General features: G+C 40.6%; 1 protein-coding gene and 1 long non-coding RNA gene across 2 annotated transcripts in view; both read left to right on the top strand.

The window, feature by feature from the left end:
* LOC138951437 (uncharacterized) overlaps positions 1 to 25,805 on the top strand; it is a 197,192-nt gene that overhangs the window by 95,591 nt on the left and 75,796 nt on the right. The gene's annotated exons all lie outside the window — the stretch shown is intronic.
* LOC138950179 (uncharacterized) lies at positions 13,800 to 23,237 on the top strand. The gene is made up of 2 exons (XR_011450540.1): positions 13,800 to 14,033; positions 23,065 to 23,237. It is a non-coding gene; the product is annotated as an uncharacterized lncRNA (long non-coding RNA).

Genomic DNA, 25,805 nt, shown 5'->3' on the forward strand with positions numbered 1-25,805 from the left:
GAGTGGGGAAGGGGGGAGGAGAAGTAGAAGAGAAACACAAGTTATCCCCACAGTTGATTACAGTGTCGTATGATTGATCTGTTGTGTATTGTGATTTGTGCTGAGTGAATGGGGGAAGAGGGGGGGGGAGGAAGAAGGGAAGGTTCACACGCTACCGCAACTGTTCATTCCTGTGTCGTATAATTGATGTGTTGTGTTGTGTGTTGCGTGCAGAGTGGGGGGGGGGGGGAGGGGGTGCAAGAAGATGAGGTACACAAGTTATCCCCACAGTTGATTACAGTGTCGTATGATTGATGTGTTCTGTTGTGTGATGTGTGCAGAGTTAGGGGGGGGGGGGGGGCAGGAAGATGATAAGGTTTGCAAGTTACCCCCGCTGCTCTTTACTGTGTCGTATGATCGATGTGTTGTGTTGTGTGATGTGTGCAGAGTTGGGGGGGAAGGGGGGGAGGAAGAAGAGAAGGTTAAACAAGCTACCCCTTCTGCTCATCGCTGTGTCGTATGATTGATGTGTTGTGTTGTGTTGTGTGCAGAGAGGGGGGGGGAGAAATGGAGGTAAACAAGTTACCCCCACTGTTCATCACTGTGTCGTATTAGAGATGATGTCGTGTTGTGTGATGTGTGCAGTATTATTGGGGGGGGGGGGGGGGGGTGGGGGGAGGAAGGAGAGAAGGTACACAAGTTACCCCCGCTGCTCTTTACTGTGTTGTATGATCGATGTGTTGTGCTGTGTGATGTGTGCAGAGTGCGGGAGGTAGAATGAAGAAGAGGAAATACACAAGTTACCCCCGCTGTTCATCACTGTATCGACTGTTGTGTGATGTGTGCAGAGTGGGTGGGTGGGTGGGATGGGGGGGCGGGTAGAATGAAGAAGAGGATGTACACAAGAAAACTGCACTGTTCATCACTTTGTTGGATGGTGGATGTGTTGTGTTGGATGTTGTGTGCAGAGTTCGGGGGGGGGGGGGGGGGGGCGGGGGAGGAAGAAGAGAAGGTTCACAAGTTAACCCCTCTGCTCTTTACTGTGTTGTATGATCGATGTTGTGTTGTGTGATGTGTGCAAAGTTTGGGGGAGGGGGGGGGGGGGGGGAGGAAGAAGAGGAGGTTAAACAAGCTACCCCTGCTGCTGATCAATGTGTCGTATGATTGATCTGTTGTGTATTGTGATGTGTGCAGAGTGGGGGAGAAGAAGAAAAACACAAGTTGCCCCTACTGTTTCTCACTGTGTCGAATAATTGATGATTTGTGTGCAGAGTGGGGGGGGGGGGGGGGGCGGAGCAAAGGAGGTACACAAGTTACCCCCGCTGTTAATTACTGTGCCGTATGATTGATGTGTTGTGTGATGTGTGCAGAGTGAGGGGGGGGGGGGGCAAAATAGGTACACAGGTTACTGTCACGAAGGGTTTTTAATGAAAGTGTCTGTGTGTAAATAACTATTCTATCAGAAATGCATGTCCTAACTCTGTTTACTAAATCACTCCATTTCACACACACACAGCACTCAAACTAGGCACAAAGACTTAACAAGTTATTGCCCTTTGCCCTCGTACCTATATTTCATTCATACAAAATACATGTATGACAATTCACACACAATCAAGTCACTTAAATTCAATGAAATATAATAATGAGTTGAGTAATTATGTGGAGGAATATCTGTCCCTCGTAGACGTCGTCACTTGTTACTCACAGTTCACAGTTCACAGTTCACAGTTTACTTGTTACGTACAATTCACTTGTTACGCACAATTCCCTTGTTATTCACAATTCAGTGGTTACTCACAGTTCAGTGGTTACTCACAATTCAGTGGTTACTCACAATTCAGCGGGTTCATTTACTTGATCCATATCACACCAATGAAAGATTACGACCATGGTGATATGGGGTGGGATTCCACCGGATCCAAGAATTCCTGCGCTGCGTTACAACCTTGTGCCGTTGCATCCAACTACCGTCTAGGCCGTGGCGACAAGGAGGGGATGCTCGTCTTCTTCCTTCGTCCCCACAGTAGAGTACACCCTCGCTCCTACCGGGGTGCTAGTGTAACAAGTTAATACTATCATAAGTCTCAACCACTCTGTTCTTAGTCAAACTTCTCCACAAAATATTAATTCCACTCTTACTCAATAATATCTCATTCATCCGTCAACTAGCATATGCCATTACAATATCATTTCAGCTCATTTACCCAATACTCCATTACAAAGGAAAATACAAACATTCCTTTCCAAAATGGCTGACAACAGCTCACACGTTTCCTAATCCAATTCACATTATTCTCAAAGTCATGTCACAAGTCAAAATTACTGAACAAACACAACTCAATAAATACTTGTGTATTCACAGCAATGAATCCATCACGATTCATCTAAGCATGAGTCCCATACCGTCGACCTCAATGCTATTTGAGAACCCGATCATAACTGTGGAGCCCTGGGCAGACACACCCGTCTCCAGTGATAGTTTATGATGTTCTGTTCGATACAGCAAACATGGCTACTTTCAGTTTCTCCAGTTTAGTAATCTCCTCTCCCATTGGTCAATTCTATCAGACCATACTATGCGGATTGAAACCTCTTCTTCCATTGGACAATTCTATCAAGCCATACTATGCGGATTGAAAGTATGGTAAGCCAATCTGCACACATTTAATAAAATTGCAAAAAAATGTTAAACATTAATTTAGACTAAACTATGTACAAATCCATTTGTCACAGTTACCCCCGCTGTTAATAACTGTGTCGTATGATTGATGTGTTGCCATAATCGATTTTACAGTGGTTGTAGTCAGCACGATGTGTAGAACTTCACAAACGCGTGACGTAAAAGCTAACTTTGATGACGTACGTTACACGTACAGGCGCCTGTACACTTTCCGAAAAAAACACCGTGTTTAGACTGCTCTAGTTGCTCAAGCAAGAAAGCCAAAAGGAAGGTGTTGAATGCGTATCTACAAGGTGCTACAGGTCAGTTTTTAACAAGAATTACAACCTTTCTTTCCATGTCCCGAAAAAAGACCAGTGCGTCAAATACACATTGTAGGGGAAGGGCTCCTAATATGGACCACTTTTTGTTTCATGCTAATAACTAGCTTGTTTTCTTGAGAAAAAGTTTCATTTTGTGTTTGGTAGTTCTTCTCTCTTAGGTTAACCGTTAGGCCTAATTAGAGTGAAATAGCTTTGATAGACATTCAGCAAAAATTAAATACAGAAAAAATCACAAAGGGTCCATATTAGGAATCACTGTAAAAAGCCCCCTATATTTCACAATAACATGATACAACTTAGTGTACAAGTCAGCCTAATTAAAATATGCTCTAGATTTATCTGTTTTGGGTTGATGAGAGCATTATTTGAAGCACACCAAGGAAACTAAAGAAGCTTATCAAAAACATTGGAAATAAGTGAAATTATCAACTTCCACGAAAAGAAGACTTTTTGTTGCATTTTGTTTTTATCTCGAGGGCTAGTTATAGGTTATTTCCAGCAAGCTTCTTAATGAATGAATGAAAATAGCCTTTAGCTTTTATTTTCTTCGCTTTGTTGAAGGTGGTCCATATTAGGGGACTCGCACATACTTTGAGATTTTGCTAATATTTTTTGTTTGCAGTGGAAACTCGGGGTCAACACTGCTAAAATGTAACAAATCCGGTCTTAGCTGTCATATATAGCAATTATTGTGTGATAAAAGCTTTGGCTGTGGACAGAAACGAGCCCGTTTTAGGCGGCAAATTTAGAGTGAACGCTGCCAAAAGTGAAAACAAGTCGCGTAAGGCGAAAATACAATATTTAGTAAAGTAGCTGTCGAACTCACAGAATGAAACTGAACGCAATGCAACGCAGCAAGACCGTATACTCGTAGCATCGTCAGTCCACCGCGCACGGCAAAGGCAGTGAAATTGACAAGAAGAGCGGGGTAGTACTTGCGCTGAGAAGGATAGCACGCTTTTCTGTACCTCTCTTCGTTTTAACTTTCTGAGCGTGTTTTTAATCCAAACATATCATATCTATATGTTTTTGGAATCAGGAACCGACAAGGAATAAGATGAAGGTGTTTTGAAATTGATTTGGACAATTTAATTTTGATAATAATTTTTATATTTTTAATTTTCAGAGCTTGTTTTTAATCCAAATATAACATATTTATATATTTTTGGAATCAGAAAATGATAAAGAATAAGATGTACGTAAATTTGGATCGTTTTAAACATTTTTTTTTTTTTTTACAATTTTCAGATTTTTAATGACCAAACTCACTCATTAGTTTTTAAGCCACCAAGCTGAAATGCAATACCAAATCCCGGCCTTCGTCGAAGATTACTTGACCAAAATTTCAACTAACTTGGTTGAAAAATGAGAGCGTGACAGTGCCGCCTCAACTTTCACGAAAAGCCGGATATGACGTCATCAAAGACATTTATCAAAAGAATGAAAAAAACGTATGGGGATTTCATACCCAGAAACTCTCATGTCAAATTTCATAAAGATCGGTCCAGTAGTTTAGTCTGAATCGCTCTACACACACATACACACACAGACAGACAGACACACACAGACAGACAGACACACACACACACGCACATACACCACGACCCTCGTCTCGATTCCCCCTCGATGTTAAAATATTTAGTCAAAACTTGACTAAATATAAAAAGAGGAAAAGCCTAACGGTTTTGAGATTTGTGTTTCTGCAACTGTTTTGACATGTGCAAGTTATCCATAGAGGGTGAACACAGCGAATACAACTTTTTTGAGCGCTCTAGCGCCGTTAGTTTGTCAGAACAGGAGGTGGTCCATATTAGGAGCCGGTCTATATTAGGAGCCCTTCCCCTACATGGCATCACTAAACTTGAGGCATGCGTATTACTCAGTCTCAGTGGCACATGAATTTAGAAAATATCTCAAGTTTGAATGGAAGGGTCAGCTCTAACGGTGCAGTCGGCGGAGAATCATTGCGTTTTGGTTTCTTCTTTTGACTTTGGTCGGAGTTCGATTCAACTGAGTGATACTGGCCTCCATTTTGTTTTACACAAACTCATGATGACGTCTGACCTGGTTTGCTAGTGACGTATCTTCCTTTTGTGCATGTGGTGATTTACCAGATCTAAAAGTAGGGCACGACCAGCCGGGCCCCTGTCAACAATTAATTCGAAACAAATTTGCAGTTCTTGAGTCCTTGGATGCAAGTCAATGACACTTGGTATTTATTCAAACGGATAGCTGCCTCAGGTATGAGCGCTAGGGGCTCCAGGCACCTGCAGTTGACAAGTTCAGTATCTTTAAAAAATAAAATATCATCATTTTTGAATCGGTTTAACTAAAATTGTAAATTCAATTTTAAGATTGTTAATGACCAAACTAATTGATTAGTTGTTGCGCTCAGGACTTTTTCGAAGATTACTTAAACCTAAATTCCAAGCAGTTTGATCAAAAACTGAGGGTGTGACAGTGCGGCCTCAACTTTCACAAAAAGCCGGATATGACGTCATCAAAGACATATATTGAATAAAAGGAAAAACAGTCTGATGATATTATACCCAGGAACTTTCATGTGAAGTTTCATGAAGATCGGTCCAGTTCTTTCTTCGGCATCGCTCTACACACACACACACACACACACACACACACACACACACACACAGACATACACACACACACAAACACACACACTCACACACAAGCACACACACACACACAAACACACACACTCACACACACACACACACACACACACACACACTCACACACACACACACACACACACACACACACACAAACACACACACTCACACACACACACACACACACACACACACACACACACACACACACTCACACACACACACACACACACACACACACACACACACACACACACACACACACACACACACACACACACACACACACACACACACACACACACACACACACACACCACACCCTGATTTCGATTCCCAGTCAAGGTTAAAACATTTAGTCATAGCTTGACTGAATGTAAGAAGAGCTCCTTTCCCGGGAATCGAACATGTGTCGCTGTGCATGCTTCGGTGATAGTGGAGTATCGTACCGTTGTACCACGGCCTCTGCTGCACGAAGAGTGGACGTGTAGAGAAGGACGCAAAACCTAACGCCAAAATGTGTCTTGATCGAGCGTCGTGTACTATTTGGCGAGAAACATCTTGATTATTGTGACTTTCTGGCTTGACCTGTCCGTGATTGGCATCAACATATATACACACATCTCGGAATGAGTCGTCTAGAAATGAACGTGTGTATAGAGTTGACAAAAGTGACACAGACACAATGGCAACAATGTAATCGGATTTCGATTTTTTTGCTAAAATCAATGAGTGGGATATGGCAGGTTATTGAGTCGACTTTTTTGTTCTTTCTTGTGGATCCTTATTATAGTTTTTTTTCAATCAGTTTATGTTTATTTTCCATCCAGCAGTCGTCAATGTATCATGTGTAATTCATGTTATTAACTTTTTGTGCAGGCTCTTCTTTCATTCGCTGGGGGAGGAAGAGCTGTCCTGTTAACTCCGCCTTGGTCTATACTGGTGAGTAAGGGGATTCCCTGTGCACATGCCGTGTTATGCACTTTGTTTTATACCAGCAACAGAGAGCTCGGTTGTAAGAAATAAAGCAGGGAAGACTGAATGAAAAAAGAACCGCAAAGTGTACGGGTATTTGAATGTTTGGATGTCTTTTGTGAATTGAGGGGTTGCTGGCGGGAAACTACACAGTCATACAGGGGGCGGAACCAACCCCCTGTGTCTGACCGTGACGTCACAGTTTGACGACACGAAGATACCGTTGCACTACGGCTACCTGTACGGCGCGGAGTTTGAAACCATCCCTGGTCACCATGACCACGACGTGCCCTGCTCCGTGTGCCTGGCCTCTCGGTCCACCACCATCATGGTGCCCGGCACCCTCTCGTGTCCCTTGGAATGGACATCTCAGTCCACCACCATCATGGTGCCCGGCACCCTCTCGTGTCCCTTGGAATGGACATCTCAGTCCACCACCATCATGGTGCCCGGCACCCTCTCGTGTCCCTCGGGCTGGACATCTCAGTACACCGGACATCTGGTTTCACAGTACACAGATTACTTCGCTACCGAGTACGTGTGCCTGGATAGCAGTCCTGAACACGGCATCAATGACGAGAGCAACGAGAACGGCCTGCTGTTCTACTACGTGATGACCGTGTGCGGAAGTCTCCCTTGCGCTCCCTACATCAACAGCAGAGTCGTCACCTGTGTCGTCTGCTCAAAGTAGAGACTCGTATCGAGCAGGAAAACAACATGAAACAGGGTCTGGTTTTGTCTGAGCAATATCCTTAACAGCTAACTCAAAATCCTCTTAGTAAGAGATACAAACATTTGTTTTTTTAAAAAGAAAGATTAATCGATCTCTATGTGTAATTTCTCTTCTTGACAGCGCTCATGTCTGATCTTCTGTTCTTTGAGCCAATAAACAAATGCAGTCATTGTCAGTGTTGTTCTGTTTGGAGCTGTTTTATAGAATTAGTCTTTTGTTGTTTCTTTTATGTAGAATTGGATTGGTTGGATAATTCACTTCTTAATTTGTTTTGGTTAGTTGTTGAAGGTTAGGTTCTTGGTGGGTTTGCTGGTTGATTGGATGTTTGTGTAGTTTTCCTGGTTGAGTTGATTGGATGTTTGTGTAGTTTTCCTGGTTGAGTTGATTGGATGTTTGTGTAGTTTTCCTGGTTGAGTTGATTGGATGTTTGTGTAGTTTTCCTGGTTGAATTGATTGGATGTTTGTGTAGTTTTCCTGGTTGAGTTGATTGGATGTTTGTGTAGTTTTCCTGGTTGGGTTGATTGGATGTTTGTGTAGGTTTCCTGGTTGAGTTGATTGGATGTTTGTGTAGGTTCCTTGGTTGAGTTCATTGGATGTTTGTGTAGGTTTCCTGGTTGAGTTGATTGGATGTTTGTGTAGTTTTCCTGGTTGAGATGATTGGATGTTTGTGTGGTTTCCTGGTTGAATTGATTGGATGTTTGTGTAGGTTTCCTGGTTGAGTTGATTGGATGTTTGTGTAGTTTTCCTGGTTGAGTTGATTGGATGTTTGTGTAGTTTTCCCGGTTGGTAAATTGCTTGGATTCTTAACTGATTGATTGACTGGAAAACATTGGTTGGATTGATTGACTTTTGCAACCACAATATATAGCCACAACACCACGCCGACCACAACAGCCGCAACACCACGCCGTCCACAACACAACGCCGACCACATTAGCCACAACACCACGCCGACCACAATAGCCATAAAACAACGCCGACCACAACACAACGCCGACCACAATAGCCACAACACAACACCGACCACAATAGCCAAAAAACAATGCCGACCACAACACGACGCCGACCACAATAGCCACAACACAACACCGACCACAATAGCCACAACACAACGCCGACCACAATAGCCAAAAAACAATGCCGACCACAACACAACGCCAACCACAATAGCCACAACACAACACCGATCACAATAGCCTCAACACCACACTCACCAACCAACACTCTACACTCACCAACCAATACTCTACACTCACCAACCAATACTCTACACTCACCAACCAATACTCTACACTCACCAACCAACACTCTACACTCACCAACCAATACTCTACACTCACCAACCAATACTCTACACTCACCAACCAATACTCTACACTCACCAACCAATACTCTACACTCACCAACCAATACTCTACACTCACCAACCAATACTCTACACTCACCAACCAACACTATACACTCACCAACCAACACTCTACATTCACCAACCACTACCCTACACTCACCAACCAATAATCTACACTCATCAACCAATACTCTACACTCACCAACCACTACTCTACACTCACCACCCAATACTCTACACTCACCAACCAATACTCTACACTCACCAACCATTACTCTACACTTACCAACCCATACTCTACACTCACCAACCAATTACTCTACACTCACCAACCACTACTCTACACTCACCAACCATTACTCTACACTTACCAACCAACACTCTACACTCACCAACCTATACTCTACACTCACCAACCATTACTCTACACTTACCAACCCATACTCTACACTCACCAACCAATACTCTACACTCACCAAACAACACTCTACACTCACCAACCAATACTCTACACTTACCAACCAATACTCTACACTCACCAACCAATACTCTACACTCACCAACCAATACTCTACACTCACCAACCAATACTCTACACTCACCAACCAATACTCTACACTCACCAACCAATACTCTACACTCACCAACCAATACTCTACACTCACCAACCAATACTCTACACTCACCAACCAATACTCTACACTCACCAACCACTACTCTACACTCACCAACCAATACTCAACACTCACCAACCCATACTCCACACTCACCAACCAATACTCTACACTCACCAACCAATACCCTACACTCACCAACCAATACTCTACACTTACCAACCTATACTATACACTCACCAACCAATACTCTACACTCACCAACCACTACTCTACACTCACCAACCATTACTCTACACTCACCAACCAACACTCTACACTCGCCAACCAATAATCTACACTCACCAACCATTACTCTACACTTACCAACCCATACTCTACACTCACCAACCAATACTCTACACTCACCAACCACTACTCTACACTCACCAACCACTATTCTACACTCACCAACCAATACTCTACACTCACCAACCATTACTCTACCAATACTCTACACTCACCAACCAATACTCTACACTCACCAACCAATACTCTACACTCACCAACCATTACTCTACACTTACCAACCCATACTCTACACTCACCAACCAACCCAGCAAACACACAACGTAAATACGACGTTGCGAAAATGTGAATTTTTCGTGTCATTAGCAACGTTGCGAACTTTACGTGAAATTTACGTTGAGCCAACCAAAAAACGCAACGTAAAACCAACGTTGTGTCATTGTGAGATTTTGGTGTTCTTTCGACGTTGTAATACAACGTAAAATTTACGTGAATTTCACGTTGCATTTTGGTGTCTTACAAATGTTGCGAAGATTACGTGAAATTTACGTGGATCCAACCAAAAAACACAACGTAAAAGCAACGTTGCGTTACAGTTGTGTTTTTTTGTTTTTTACACGTTGGTACATAACGTAAATTTCACGTGGATTCCACCTTAAAAAGCAACGTAAAATCGACGTTGTATTATTGTGATTTTCTGGTGTTCGAACAACGTTGGTATACTCACGTGATTTTCACGTGAAATTCACGTGATTTAAAAACAAAAGTTAGTTTGATACAACAAACGTTCCTGCAACGTAGTTTCAACGTAAACACACAACGTTGGGGTTTGATTGATCGCCAACGTGCCCTCAACGTGAACTCCACAACGTAAATCCTACGTCAGTCATTACCAATTTTTCACCTGCACGGTTTCGTATCGTTTATCAAAGAAATGTACCTTTGAAAATTACGTAAGGTGAACAGATTTTCAAATACAGGAGATAGATATGTGCGAAACTATCACCGAATAACAAATGACTCAGTCAGACGTTATGAAATTAAGCGCCGATGTTCCGCGCAATGTATTTAATTAATTGCTTTGGCGTTCCAAATGCGTCCGGTTACATTTTCTGGCATCATTAATGCATCAACGAGAATTGAAAAGTAATGCTAAAAATATAATTGTGTACGTTTAAAGTTGATCTACTGTGCTCATCAAACCTCTTGTTGTATTTTGTAAATTGGCGAGAGGGGGGCAGAATACATGAACCTAATCTCTGTGATTGTCTATACGTGCGTGCGTGTGTGTGTGTGTGTGTGTGTGTGTGTGTGTGTGTGTGTGTGTGTGTGTGTGTGTGTGTGTGTGTGTGTGTGTGTGTGTGTGTGTGTGTGTGTGTGTGTGTGTGTGTGTGATTACACGTGTTAGTGTGTGTGTGTGTGTACACGTGTTAGTGTGTGGGTGTGTGTGTGACATCAGTTTGTGTATGTGTGTGTGTGTCATATCAGTTTGTGTATGTGGGTGGTGTGTGTGTATGTGTGTGTGTGTGTTTGTGTCCCTTCGGCGCGTGACAATATATCTGCCAATAAGTTGAACTAAAACAGGGTTCAAGTGGGAATTACACCTGAAAAAGCAGGAAGGGAGCAGAATACATGTTATGAACTCCGTTATTTATTGTTTGAAATGTTATAACCTGGGAGAAGTCACCCTCGCACCCCGTCCTTAGTTTCTCTTGACCTACCTTTGAAGTATTCTTGAGGACATGACTAGACTACCCGATTGCGCCCATTGCACGGCATAAGAGAGCGCCGTTCCACCCGGCCGATTCCGCTATAGACGTCACGCGTCCAAGGGAGGTGATTTTCGAGCCAGCTGCATTGACTCGGCCAAGAACGCAAACTTTCTTCGATTAAAGGCATTGTAGCATGTCTAAAATCATGGGACTTGTGTTATCAAGCTTTTAAAATCACCAAGTAACTTTTAAGAATAGTTTCAGTTACATGCGAACTCATTCTGCTGAACGGATTTTGAGAGCCAGTACCCAACAGCCTTTAAATGCACCTCTTTCCTTTTTATATTTAGTCAAGTTTTGACTAAATATTTTAACATCGAGGGGGAATCGAAACAAGGGGTGTATGTGCGTGTGTGTGTGCGTGCGTGTGTGTGTGTGTGTAGAGCGATTCAGACTAAACTACTGGACCGATCTTTATGAAATTTGACATGAGAGTTCCTGGGTATGAAATCCCCATACGTTTTTTTCATTTTTTTGATAAATGTCTTTGATGACGTCATATCCGGCTTTTCGTGAAAGTTGAGGCGGCACTGTCACGCCCTCATTTTTCAACCAAATTGGTTGAAATTGTGGTCAAGTAATCTTCGACGAAGCCCGGACTTCGGTATTGCATTTCAGCTCGGTGGCTTAAAAATTAATTGATGACTTTGGTCATTAAAAATCTGAAAATTGTAAAAAAAAATAGAAATTTATAAAACGATCCAAATTTACGTTTATCTTATTCTCCATCATTTGCTGATTCCAAAAAAATATAAATATGTTATATTCGGATTAAAAACAAGCTCTGAAAATTAAATATATAAAAATTATTATCAAAATTAAATTGTCCAAATCAATTTAAAAACACTTTCATCTTATTCCTGGTCGGTTCCTGATTCCAAAAACATATAGATATGATATGTTTGGATTAAAAACACGCTCAGAAAGTTAAAACAAAGAGAGGTACAGAAAAGCGTGCTATCCTTCTTAGCGCAACTACTACCCCGCTCTTCTTGTCAATTTCACTGCCTATGCCGTGAGCGGTGGACTACGAGTATATACGGTCTTGCTGCGTTGCATTGCGTTCAGTTTCATTCTGTGAGTTCGACAGCTACTTGACTAAATATTGTATTTTCGCCTTACGCGACTTGTTATATTTAGTCAAGTTTTGACTAAATATTTTAACATCGAGGGGGAATCGAAACGAGGGTCGTGGTGTATGTGCGTGTGTGTGCGTGCGTGTGTGTGTGTGTGTGTGTGTGTGTCTGTGTCTGTGTGTGTGTGTAGAGCGATTCAGACTAAACTACTGGACCGATCTTTATGAAATTTGACATGAGAGTTCCTGGGTATGAAATCCCCGAACGTTTTTTTTTATTTTTGTGATAAATGTCTTTGATGACGTCATATCTGGCTTTTCGTGAAAGTTGAGGCGGCACTGTCACGCCCTCATTTTTCAACCAAATTGGTTGAAATTTTGGTCAAGTAATCTTCGACGAAGCCCGGACTTCAGTATTGCATTTCAGCTTGTTGGCTTAAAAATTAATTTATGACTTTGGTCATTAAAAATCTGAAAATTGTAAAAAAAAAAAAAAAAATTATTAAACGATCCAAATGTACGTTTATCTTATTCTCCATCATTTGCTGATTCCAAAAACATATAAATATGTTATATTCGGATTAAAAACAAGCTCTGAAAATTAAATATATAAACATTATTATCAAAATTAAATTGTCCAAATCAATTTAAAAACACTTTCATCTTATTCCTTGTCGGTTCCTGATTCCAAAAACATATAGATATGATATGTTTGGATTAAAAACACGCTCAGAAAGTTAAAACAAAGATAGGTACAGAAAAGCGTGCTATCCTTCTTAGCGCAACTACTACCCCGCTCTTCTTGTCAATTTCACTGCCTTTGCCATGAGCGGTGGACTGACGATGCTACGAGTATACGGTCTTGCTGAAAAATGGCATTGCCTTCAGTTTCATTCTGTGAGTTCGACAGCTACTTGACTAAATATTGTATTTTCGCCTTACGCGACTTGTTTCATGTTCTTTTATGGTTTGCCGATTTTGTTAACATTTTTGCATTCATAATGAAGATTTTATGGTGACTGTACAGAAATGTACGTCCTCTAGTTTCTAACCTTCCAAAAATTGGGGCAGGGGGTCGGGGGAGAGAGAGAGAGAGAGAGAGAGAGAGAGAGAGAAAGAGAGAGAGAGACACAGAGACAGAGACAGAGCCAGACAGACAGACAGACAGACAGACAGACAGACAGAGACAGAGAGGGACGGAGAGAGAGAGAGATGGAGAGAGACAGAGAGGGAGACAGAGGGGAGAGAGGGAGACAGAGAGAGTCAGAGAGAGACAGAGAGAGACAACGTCGAAACTTTGTCAATCATTTCGGTTTTTTCACCTGCATTTTTAGTTTCGTAATATTCTATTCAATTAATGTTCGGTCAAACATAGAGGTTCACCAATTGTGTAAGACGAAAAGAGTATAACATAAATGCATATTGTTTCAAGGAATTTGCTGAGTTAAATGGATTTGCGAGTGCGAAACTTTCCCTCCCAAAAAAAGACGCGTTACTAACCGACAGTGTTCTCCGGTGATGGCCACGGTCGACTTTGTGTATCCCAAATTTGGTTTTCAACTTTGATGAACACTTTCAGGACTAAAATATTCATCGTAATCAACTCGAAGGTAAGTTGTTTTCAGTTGTTCCACATGAGACGTTATCACTTATTGTACTCCATGTACACATGCACAGATTACTTGATTGTCGAGACCATGATTGGAAACGGACCGGCCAAAGATGGCGGGTCTTTCCAATAGTCACAATGTCAGCCCTAACTCAGTTCAAGTGATACACATTCTTTTAGACTCAACTTTTGAGTCAGTATAGCGAAACAATGGGTCACAAGCAGTGGAACACAAAGGAAAAACACGTTTCACATAGACGGACGCAACCTTTAGAAAGCTGTTTAATCAGACTAGCTCAGTGCATGAGACTGAAAGCGGGGACGGCCATTGATATCTCAAGTACTTAATTGGGCATTTTACGATCTTGAGGGAGGACGATGTATCCAGACAAGCTGCTTCAAGTTCAAGTGAATCTGCCCAGGGGACAGTGGTATGAGGAGAATTCAGAACTTGACACATTGGCTCATTACATACTTGACTGTCTTTTGTCGACCTGTTCTGTTACTCACTCAAGTAGGCAGCCGAGATACCCTGCCGGTGTCACGATTTCAATCTTTCGCCTGTGTACATATTTCCCCCTCGACATATACTCAAGACTGAAATGTTGTTTCCTGGTAAAATTAAGAAGTGAAATTATTTAAGGACGAAAAGCATGTCAGTTTCTTGCATGTGAAGAAAATTGGTGGTCAAATTTAATAGATTTCACCCCCAAAATCTAATTCTTCGAAAACGTGTACTGAGTGGTTACGTCCCTTGAGTAAGAAGGAAACATTTTAGGATGAATCAAATTTCTAAGTTAAATAAAACAAATTGGTTGGACAAATTTGACCCCATGAATGTAAGGTACACAAGGTCGCTCATCAGTACTATCGTAGGGTGTTTTTTTGTTCAGTGTAGAGTTTATACTAGTTCAACGAGGCCGAGAAGCGAAATATCAACACGGCGAAAGATGAAAACGTCACACCGGGGGAGAGAGCGAGACAAAGAGGAGCTATGGGGTGGAGAATGGGGAGGTGATTCGGGGAGGGGGGTGGATTAAAGATGAACGTATCAAATTGTTATTTGTAAGGAGGAGAGAGTGAGACAAAGAGGAGCTATCGGGTGGAGAATGGGGATTCGGGAGGGGGGATTATAATATGTGTGTGTGTGTGTGTGGGCGGCAGGTTGGGACGGCATTTTATCAACGAACGTACGAAATAACAAAACAAAATAAAGAAAGAACAAACAAACAAAAATTAAAACCTGACACATGCAGGTTTGTGTAGTCATTCGTTTGACTGATTTTAACCTGTCTTAGACGACTACCCATAGTCTTTTCACATTCACTGATTCAATCAATCAATCAATATGAGGCTTATATCGCGCGTATTCCGTGGGTACAGTTCTAAGCGCAGGGATTTATTTATTTATTTTTGTATTTTTATTTTGTGCAATTTATATCGCGCACATATTCAAGGCGCAGGGATTTTTATCTATGCCGTGTGAGATGGAATTTTTTTTACAAAATACATCACGCATTCACATCGGCCAGCAGATCGCAGCCATTTCGGCGCATATCCTACTTTTCACGGCCTATCATTCCAAGTCACACGGGTATTTTGGTGGACATTTTTATCTATGCCAATACAATTTTGCCAGGAAAGACCCTTTTGTCAATCGTGGGATCTTTAACGTGCACACCCCATTCAAGTAATGACACACTCGGACTGTGTGTGTGTGGGTGGGTGTGGGTGGGTGTGTGTGGGTGTGTGTGCTACCTGACGGATTTTGATGAACATTGGTTTACATATTCTTGAGAGCATTCGCTTGTGTGGCTGTTCTCCGATATTTGATAGCGTTATTTGATGTCATATTTTCCCGTTTGTAAAAGTTGAGCCCGCACTGTCAGAGAGAAGAACACATGAATATAATATGTAGAAATCGCAAACCCGGCCAGAAGGCAGACACGGACAAAATGTAGGATGCTGATACATGTAAAATATGTGTCTGATGCGAGTATAGGCTTACTACATGTATGTTTACAAAAATCGTGAATAATATCTAGCCGAGATGAATCGCAACCTTTGTACCTCTCCCTTTATTTAAGATTTTTTCCCATTCTTCTTCGTGTTAGTTGGACGGTATTCTTTCTTTTTATATTTAGTCAAGTTTTGACTAAATATTTTAACATCGAGGGGGAATCGAAACGAGGGTCGTGGTGTATGTGCGTGTGTCTGTGTGTCTGTGTGTCTGTGTGTGTGTGTAGAGCGATTCAGACTAAACTACTGGACCGATCTTTATGAAATTTGACATGAGAGTTCCTGGGTATGAAATCCCCGAACGTTTTTTTCATTTTTTTGATAAATGTCTTTGATGACGTCATATCCGGCTTTTCGTGAAAGTTGAGGCGGCACTGTCACGCCCTCATTTTTCAACCAAATTGGTTGAAATTTTGGTCAAGTAATCTTCGACAAAGCCCGGACTTCGGTATTGCATTTCAGCTTGGTGGCTTAAAAATTAATTAATGACTTTGGTCATTAAAAATCTGAAAATTGTAAAAAAAAATAAAAATTTATAAAACGATCCAAATTTACGTTTATCTTATTCTCCATCATTTGCTGATTCCAAAAAAATATAAATATGTTATATTCGGATTAAAAACAAGCTCTGAAAATTAAATATATAAAAATTATTATCAAAATTAAATTGTCCAAATCAATTTAAAAACACTTTCATCTTATTCCTTGTCGGTTCCTGATTCCAAAAACATATAGATATGATATGTTTGGATTAAAAACACGCTCAGAAAGTTAAAACAAAGAGAGGTACAGAAAAGCGTGCTATCCTTCTTAGCGCAACTACTACCCCGCTTACTTAGCTCTTCTTGTCAATTTCACTGCCTTTGCCATGAGCGGTGGACTGACGATGCTACGAGAATACGGTCTTGCTGAAAAATGGCATTGCGTTCAGCGACTTGTTCTTTTTTCTTCCAGCCACAAGACAGATAGCGTAATAGCGGCTGTTTTATTCATTCTTCTGTCTCGTTCCCTCATATTCGCATGTGATATTATGTCACTCCTTATGAGATTACACCCCCCAAACTTTGTTGCTAGACCTTTGTTAAGGAGAGAAGAGGCGAGGAAAACTGGTATGAAGTACAAGTCAAAAATCGCACCTTGATCTTACCTGACTCATTTACGGCACTTGGCAGTCTTTTGTCGGGCTTTTGTCGATCGTTTGTTCACTTGGATAATAAAATTACGGACATGCTCCCCCTCCCCCCCCCCCCCCCCTCCTCTAAACTTTGCCAAAATGGGTCCTCTTGAGACATCTCGCGTATGAGAACAAAAGAAAACCGAACGGGCAAATCATATGGACAACACATGTTGGATTTCTTTTTAGGATACGCTCACCAGTAAAAAAAAAATGCAGCCAATGTTTTCTCGAAAAGTTGTGTTTGTGTGTGTTTGTGCGTGCGCAGGTTTTTTAATGTACTGTTTCGTTGAGAGGATCGTGGGTAGTGTTTTTCCTCTTCATTTTAAAATGTTCATTACAGACATATATAAGACACAATAAAGAAAAAGGGAGAAACATACAGCAAAAAACAAGTCGCGTAAGGCGAAAATACAACATTTAGTCAAGCTGTCGAACTCACAGAATGTCCATAGAGGGGGAATCGAGACGAGGGTCGTGATGTGTGTGTGTCTGTGTGTCTGTGTGTGTCTGTGCGTGTGTGTGTGTAGAGCGATTCAGACTAAACTGCTGGACCGATCTTTATGACATTTTACATGAGAGTTCCTGGGAATGATATCCCCGGACATTTTTTTTCCTTTTTTCAATTAATACCTTTGATGACGTTATATCCGGCTTTTTGTAAAAGTTGAGGCGGCACTGTCACACCCTCATTTTTCAATCAAATTGATTGACATTTTGGCCAAGCAATCTTCGACAAAGGCCGGACTTCGGTATTGTATTTCAGCTTGGTGGCTTAAAAACTAATGAGTGAGTTTGGTCGTTAAAAATCGGAAACTTGTAATTAAAATTATTTTTTTGATCAAACGTTCCAAAAACAATTCCATCTTATTCTGCGTCATTATCTGATTCAAAAAGCATATAAATATGTTATATTTGGATTAAAAACAAGCTCTGAAAATTAAAAATATAAAAATTATTATCAAAATCAAATTTCCGAAATCGATTTAAAAACAATTTCGTCTTATTCCTTGTCGGTTCCTGATTCAAAAAAACATATAGATATGATATGTTTGGATTAAAAACACGCTCACAAAGTTAAAACGAAAAATATAATATATGTATTCTTAAACGGATTTTTGTTTTGATGTACATTTTTCATTCAATTTTCTTTTCATGTTTGCTTGCTCTTCATTTAAACTGTACAATAGCCGCCATTTATATGTATTTTTCTAGAAAACTGTAAACACCACTATAAGCATTATGCTTGTGTTGTTTATTCTATATGCGTTTTTTATTTGTAAATAATGCACAAACGTTGAATAAAACAGTTTAAACCAAACGAAGAGAGGTACAGAAAAGCGTGCTATGCAGCACAGCGAAACCACTATTTTTCAATCAAATTGATTGAAATTTTGGCAAAGCAATTTTCGACGAAGGCCGGACTTTCAGCTTGATGGCTTAAAAACTAATTAATGACTTTGGTCATTAAAAATCGAAAACTTGTAATTAAATTTTTTTTTTATTAAACGATCCAAAAACATTTTCATCTTATTCTTCGTCATTTTCTGATTCCAAAAACATATACATATGTTATATTTGGATTACAAACAAGCTCTAAACATTAAAAATATAAAAATTATGATTAAAATTAATTTTCCGAAATCGATCTAAAAACAATTTCATCGTATTCCCTGTCGATTCCTGATTCCAAAAACATATACATGTAGATATGATATGTTTGGATTAAAAACACGCTCAGAAAGTTAAAACGAAGAGAGGTACAGAAAAGCGTGCTATGCAACAGAGCGCAACCACTTCCGCGCTAAACAGGGTCGTTAATTTCACCGCCCTTTGTACGAGCGGCGGACTACGGTCATTGGGAAAAAATGCAGTGCGTTCAGTTTCATTCTGTGAGCTCCACAGCTTGACTAAATGTAGTAATTTCGCCTCACGCGACTTGTTCTTTTTCTCACACACTTTGGACACGTGCGAGTACCAGCAATAGAAAATTAACAAAACACCTTCCTCCCCCTCTTAGGTGAAATGAAAGCGGACGTTTTCAGCGTGCATTCCCTTGAATTGACTGAATGGTTAATCATGCTTCCGTGATCTTGGGAGTTGTGGGTTTTTTCTGTGACATTCACAAACATAAAAATGACATGATAAAGGCTTACTGGAATTTACTGTTGAGTAATAAGTGTGTCCTCTCAGGACCATGCCAGTGCATGGGGGATATCTTGGATACAGGGCGGACAGGCTTGCAAGCAATATATAACTCTGACTGTTGACCGTCGTTGTAATTTCCCACTTTTTAGTTGTCAAGGTATTTTAACATGTGGGCTTTATATTTTATAAGCTTGTACAAGAGCATTGTTAGTAATAACGCGCGCTATTTTTAGTTAAAAAAGGGATCAACTTGGAATGTGCACCCGACATTCCAATTTGTTTTCTCCTTTCTAATAATGGGTGAATTTGTTTTATTATAACTGAATTGCTTACAACCGAAATACCTACATGCCGAAATAACTGAAATAAAAAAATAAACAAATAGACGAATAGGGAAATGATACATAAATAAGTTCATAAATGAATGAGTTAATAAATGCGTTATGGCGAAATTTAGATAACAAATTAGGAACTTTAACATTAATTTCAAATTAACTAACCAAATAACAAAATCAATAGGTAAAGTGTTGTATGGGGACATGTAACAAAATGAGGAACTTGAAAACCACCATGTAGGTGTCCGACATTTACTGGTGTCTTGTTTGCAATGATTTCAATTTGGTTCCAACATTTTGTTGTCGTCGTCGTCGCTCTTGCTGTCTTTGTTGTAGTTGTTGTTATTTGGGGGTTAAACGGGAAAAGGGGCAGAAATATGTAATTGGACTATTGAACGATCGTTTTCACACTAGGTGTCGGACTTCAAGTACAACGCGGGGTAAAAGTACTTAATGGAAATCCATGAGCTATGAGTTTAATAGATAATCGTTATTTTGAGCAATTTCCATGTCTGAACATCCCACGGATATCCGCGTGCCACCCATCATTTCCTTTTACACGACAAAGTCGTGTCGTAACAATTCCCTTCCTCCCTCCCCCTACCCCTCCCTATACACTTGATAGTCCTCAACTTCGACCTACGGCGATAGGGGGATAATTGAGACAGCACTCTAAGTAGCTTTCCAGGTTACTGAAAGACTTTGATTTTGATCACAAGTTTTGGAAACTGTGAGCCCTTTTATCCTCAGGGAGACAGACTGTGTACAACGTGGGATTTAGAGCGGGTCAAAGTTGAATCAAACTTGCCACATTCATTTCTTGCCTCATGATTAGCATATGCATCGTTCACTGCTTACTGTTGTTGTTGTTTAGAAATCAGTGCGCGCGCGCGCAAGTTTGTATGTGTGTGTTCGTGCGTGAGTGTGTGAGTGTGAGTGTGTGTGTGTGTGTGCGGTGTGCCAGTGTGTTTGTTTGAGTTCGTGCCTCTGTGTGTGTGTGTGTGTGTGTGTGTGTGTGTGTGTGTGTGTGTGTGTGTGTGTGTGTGTGTGTGTGTGTGTGTGTGTGTGTGTTATAGTGTCAGTTATTCTTTCTTTTGTCCCGAATCCTTGCTTTCCAGAAACCTGTGATGTCATTCTTCCTTGAAAATTTCTTCCAAAACTTGGTTGTCCAACTTTTGTCCGAGAGATGAGGTCGGAACGGTGGTATGAGAAGAATTCAGAACTTGACACCTTGATGTCATCTGACTGATTGGCTAATTACACACTTGACTGTCTTTTGTAGACCTGGATCATAAAGTTGCCGACCATGTTGATTTACCCACCCCCTTCTGAACGTGAGTCTACTTGAGACATCAGCGTAGCCAACACACACCAAACCCAAAGTCGGACCGTAACAAGTTTTCATTATTTTATGTCTGCCACCCCACTCCCTCCCCCTTTTAACCCCCTTCGCCCCCACCGCTTACCCCTTCTCAGTTCACAGTTAATTGTCTGCAGCCTCAACCCCCCGTGGGTAATAAATCACTCGACTATCGTCGCCTGCTTCTGATGACCGCTCTAAATAATTTGTCAGATAGCAGTGTGCAAAAGACACCGTTGAGTGTACATGTATTACCTTTCCTATATGCTCAGGACACGTGCCTTTTCAAGTCATTGTCAATTACAAAATGTAGGTCTTACAACACAGCCACTGATTTTCAGGTGACGGTATCAATGCCGGGTCGCTGCTCTGCGACAAAAAAAGTGTTTGCATTAATCGGAAGAAACATACTGCATAAGCGTAATTTATGCAGAGGTATGATGTTCTTAAGTTGTGAGATTTTTTAATGATCACGATGCCTTCAGTGCTTACTAAATTCTTTGATTAGATTGATTTTTTTAATGAAGTTAGAATTCTGCTGCTCTGATTAGTGAAATATTCAAAAATGCTATCATGCTATTTTGGCACCGTCATGGCTTTGTAGACTTATAATATATCTGCGTAATTGATTTCAACTCTTAGAAATCAAAAGTATAACAAATTGTATTGTGTCTCCTCTTGTCGTTAAATAATCACAACAACTGTAAAACAAATTTGCTTTGATAAAGCTCCCGTTTTTCTCTCAGAATTTTGCTCATTTTTGTTTTGTTTACATGCCCCAGACACAAAAACTACAAAACGATTCATAAAAATTCCGTTCCATGCATTCCGTCTCCTCTCAATCTAAGATCTCCCTCCCCCCCCCCCCCCCCCAATAGATCCTCCCCCCACAGTTTGTACAGGAGCGGGGCATTTAGGAGCCTTTGCAATTTTATGACCCGTCTGAAAGAAGTGATTGACTGGACACTGTCAAGTGCTCTTAAAGAAGCGATCAGATACGTGAGAATCACAGTGTGAAATTTGACAAGAGGTTGACGGAAGTCTGGCAACCAGATGTTAAAGGGAAAAAATAACTCGCTGAAAAAGTGAGATCGCACGTGTCGGACAGATGAAGGTTGGAAAAAAAGGAACCTTCTTGGCATGGATAACACTGGAAATATAACGTGGAAAACTTGTAATTATAGGTGCTGGACTTTCAAATTCAACTTGATCGCACATGTCGCCCTTAATTGTCTCTCTCACTGCTTTCTTATTACCCTTGCAAGTTGAAACCACCCATCCCTCTCTTGCTTGATGGCAACTTTAAAGTTCTCCTTTTTCCCAACCGTTTTGTCCCAGCATATAACCACTTCATGTCCCTAATTGGCACTAGTTTCTGTGAGGACGTTAAGCTTAGGTTAACCAACCAACCAACCGTTTTGATACTACCCATGTATCATGTATGTTTCTGAACATTTTGTTTTTATTTGGTATTGCTTCATTTTGCTTTTTTTCATTTACAATGTATAATCTGTGAAAAAAAAGGCCAACACCAAATAACTTTTAGTTTCCGATGACAAAGAGTAGTGTATTTAACAAACAAAGTTTGATTGTAATGATTGCTTCCATTTTCTGTGCACCTCCCACCTCTACAACATGCATACACTTGATAGTCTTCAACTTCGACCTACGGCGATCGGTGGATAATTGAGACAGTACTAGCTCCAAGGAGCTTTCCAGGTTACCGAAAGACTTTGATTTTGATAACAATGTTGAAAAGGCTGTGAGCCCTTTTATCCTCAAGGAGAGAGACGGACACCGGCCCCTATAATGGGCTTTAATTGGAGCGTGTCAAAGTTCATTGCATCCTGATCAGCATATGAAACGTTTATCGCTTATTGTAGTTGTGTATAAGGTGACGCGCTAGTGTGAGTTTGTGTGTGAGTGTGTGTGTGTGTGTGGGATTCGTATATATATGGTGTCACTAATATCAATGTGCTGTCTTTGCTTTGTTTAGCGACCAGCATCAAAGAGGCGCATCGAGGACTGCCTGGGAGAAGAGGACCACCAGGACAAAGAATGAAATCGATTGAATATGCTGTGCTGTTGCCCTGCTAAGCTGCGTGCATTTTTAATTTCTCCGCAACATAATATGCATGTTTTTGTTATGAAATAAAATTGTTGATCGTATCTTGAGTTTATGGTGTTACATGTAATAGTCCTTATGATATGTGACTGAGTGTGAAAGTTGGTGTGTGTGCGTGGATACATTTACCAAAACCTACATTCACTCTCAACGTTGCATTCACGTCGAAATCAAACCAAACCACAACCACAACCAAATATTCACGTTGTGTCGACGTGTAATTCACGTCAATTTTATCAGGAAAAATGCACCAAAACACAACTTTTACGTTGTGTCAACGTAGAATTCACGTAATTTTTGAGCTAAATTTTGACCTAAAATTTACGTTCCATTCACGTGGACATTACGTAAAAATGCAACGCAATTTCAACCAAACCACAACCACAACCAAAAATTCACGTTGTGACAACGTAAAATTCACGTAATGTTTTTACGAACAATCCACCTCCACCAATAATTCACGTTGCATTCACGTTGGTGTCACGTAAAATGCAACGTTGTTTTCCAACGTTATTCCCACGTGATTTCGTCCATACAAATCTACGTAAAAAAACGTTGAAACGCAACGTAAACCCAACGTAACCCAACGTGAATATAACGTGAATACAACGTAAAATTGTTTGCTGGGAATACTCTACACTCACCAACCAATACTCTACACTCACCAACCATTACTCTACACTCACCAACCAACACTCTACACTCACCAACCAATACTCTACACTCACCAACCAATAATCTACACTCACCAACCCATACTCTACACTCACCAACCAATACTCTACACTCACCAACCACTACTCTACACTCACCAACCACTATTCTACACTCACCAACCAATACTCTACACTCACCAACAAATACTCTACACTCACCAACCAATACTCTACACTCACCAACCAATACTCTACACTCACCAACCAATACTCTACACTCACCAACCAATATTCTACACTCACCAACCAATACTCTACACTCACCAACCAATACTCTACACTCGCCAACCAATACTTTACACTCACCAACACATAATCTACACTCACCAACCAATACTCTACACTCACCAACCAATACTCTACACTCACCAACCAATACTCTACACTCACCAACCAATACTCTACACTCACCAACCAATACTCTACACTCACCAATACTCTACACTCACCAACCAACACTCTACACTCACCAACCAATACTCTAGACTCACCAACCAATACTCTACACTCACCAACCAATACTCTAGACTCACCAACCAACACTCTACACTCACCAACCAATAATCTACACTCACCAACCAATACTTTACACTCACCAACCAATACTCTACACTCACCAACCAATATTCTACACTCACCAACCAATACTCTACACTCACCAACCAATACTCTACACTGCTCGCACCCCCCGCTCCACACCTGCACGTAGTCAACGGCCACCAGCACCCTCACAACCTCTTGACGATTTAGCACAAGGAACTTAGTCGATAAATATCGACAGGGGGCCGACTAATGGTTTAAATGTGAAATGTGTGTATAATAATGGGTGTGGGTCTGAAATGAATTTAGGTAGTAGTTAACATTTGTTTTGAATAATTATTGGTATTTTGACAATGTGGGTAGCATGGAAATGTAAGCATTTGAATGTAAGTCTTAGGTACCATTGTATCCAGGAAGAGAGACGAGAGATAGGAGTACAGGTTGCAATAGCTTTTGTGGTCTTTGAGTTTTGTTTTTGAAAAGACATTGTTAAAGAAAAAGAAGACACTTACAGTAATGCAATATTTATTGTGAAAACCAACGATTGTACAAAGAACATGTGAGGCAACATTATGTCTATGATGGTTTGAAGAAAATTATTTATGATTTATACTATTATTATTTAGACTTGAGACTGAATACCAAAAGGCGAAGTGTATGTTTTGTGGTGTGAATTGAAACAAAATGAAAAGTGTAAATATCTGGGAAATTGTGGTTTAAAGACTTCGTTATTTCTTGATTGTTATTTACTATTATATTGAAGTGAATAGCAAAACGCTGTATTTGAAATTAGCATGGGATTTATATTAAAAAAACAAACTCTATAAGGACGGATAACTCCTATATGGTTTAGGCAAATGAGGCTAATTAGTATGGAAGAAACACTCATTTTTGCCCCTTGGGGCATTCAAGGCAACAAACAACCACATACATCTGATTTATAATTTAGTGAGACATAAAAAGCTGTATGATAATTTTGTAGTGATTGAATAAAAAGGATACGTTTGAGATTGTTGGCAGGGGTGAGCAAAAGTGTGACCGACTCAGCGCAGAGATGATCAAAGAGATTGCTTCGTAGTCTATCTGTGTTGTGACGAGCGTTGCCTAATGGTAACGAGTACATATGTGTGTAGTTGTGGTGTGTGTGTGTTTGCGCGTTGGTTTGGATTATGGGTGTAATTTGTAAAACAAATGTGACAGTAATAATGGAGTTCACATCAGTGAGGTTAGTTTGAAATGGAACACACGCACGTTTTTGAAATTTTGAACCATGAGATCTTCATTAAATAATAAACTGAACATCAGCAAAACATCAAAGCAATTATTGATAAGGTTTGAAAAGCTTGACTTACTATG

Source organism: Littorina saxatilis, linkage group LG16 (assembly GCF_037325665.1).
Source record: "Littorina saxatilis isolate snail1 linkage group LG16, US_GU_Lsax_2.0, whole genome shotgun sequence".
Lineage (NCBI taxonomy): Eukaryota > Metazoa > Mollusca > Gastropoda > Littorinimorpha > Littorinidae > Littorina > Littorina saxatilis.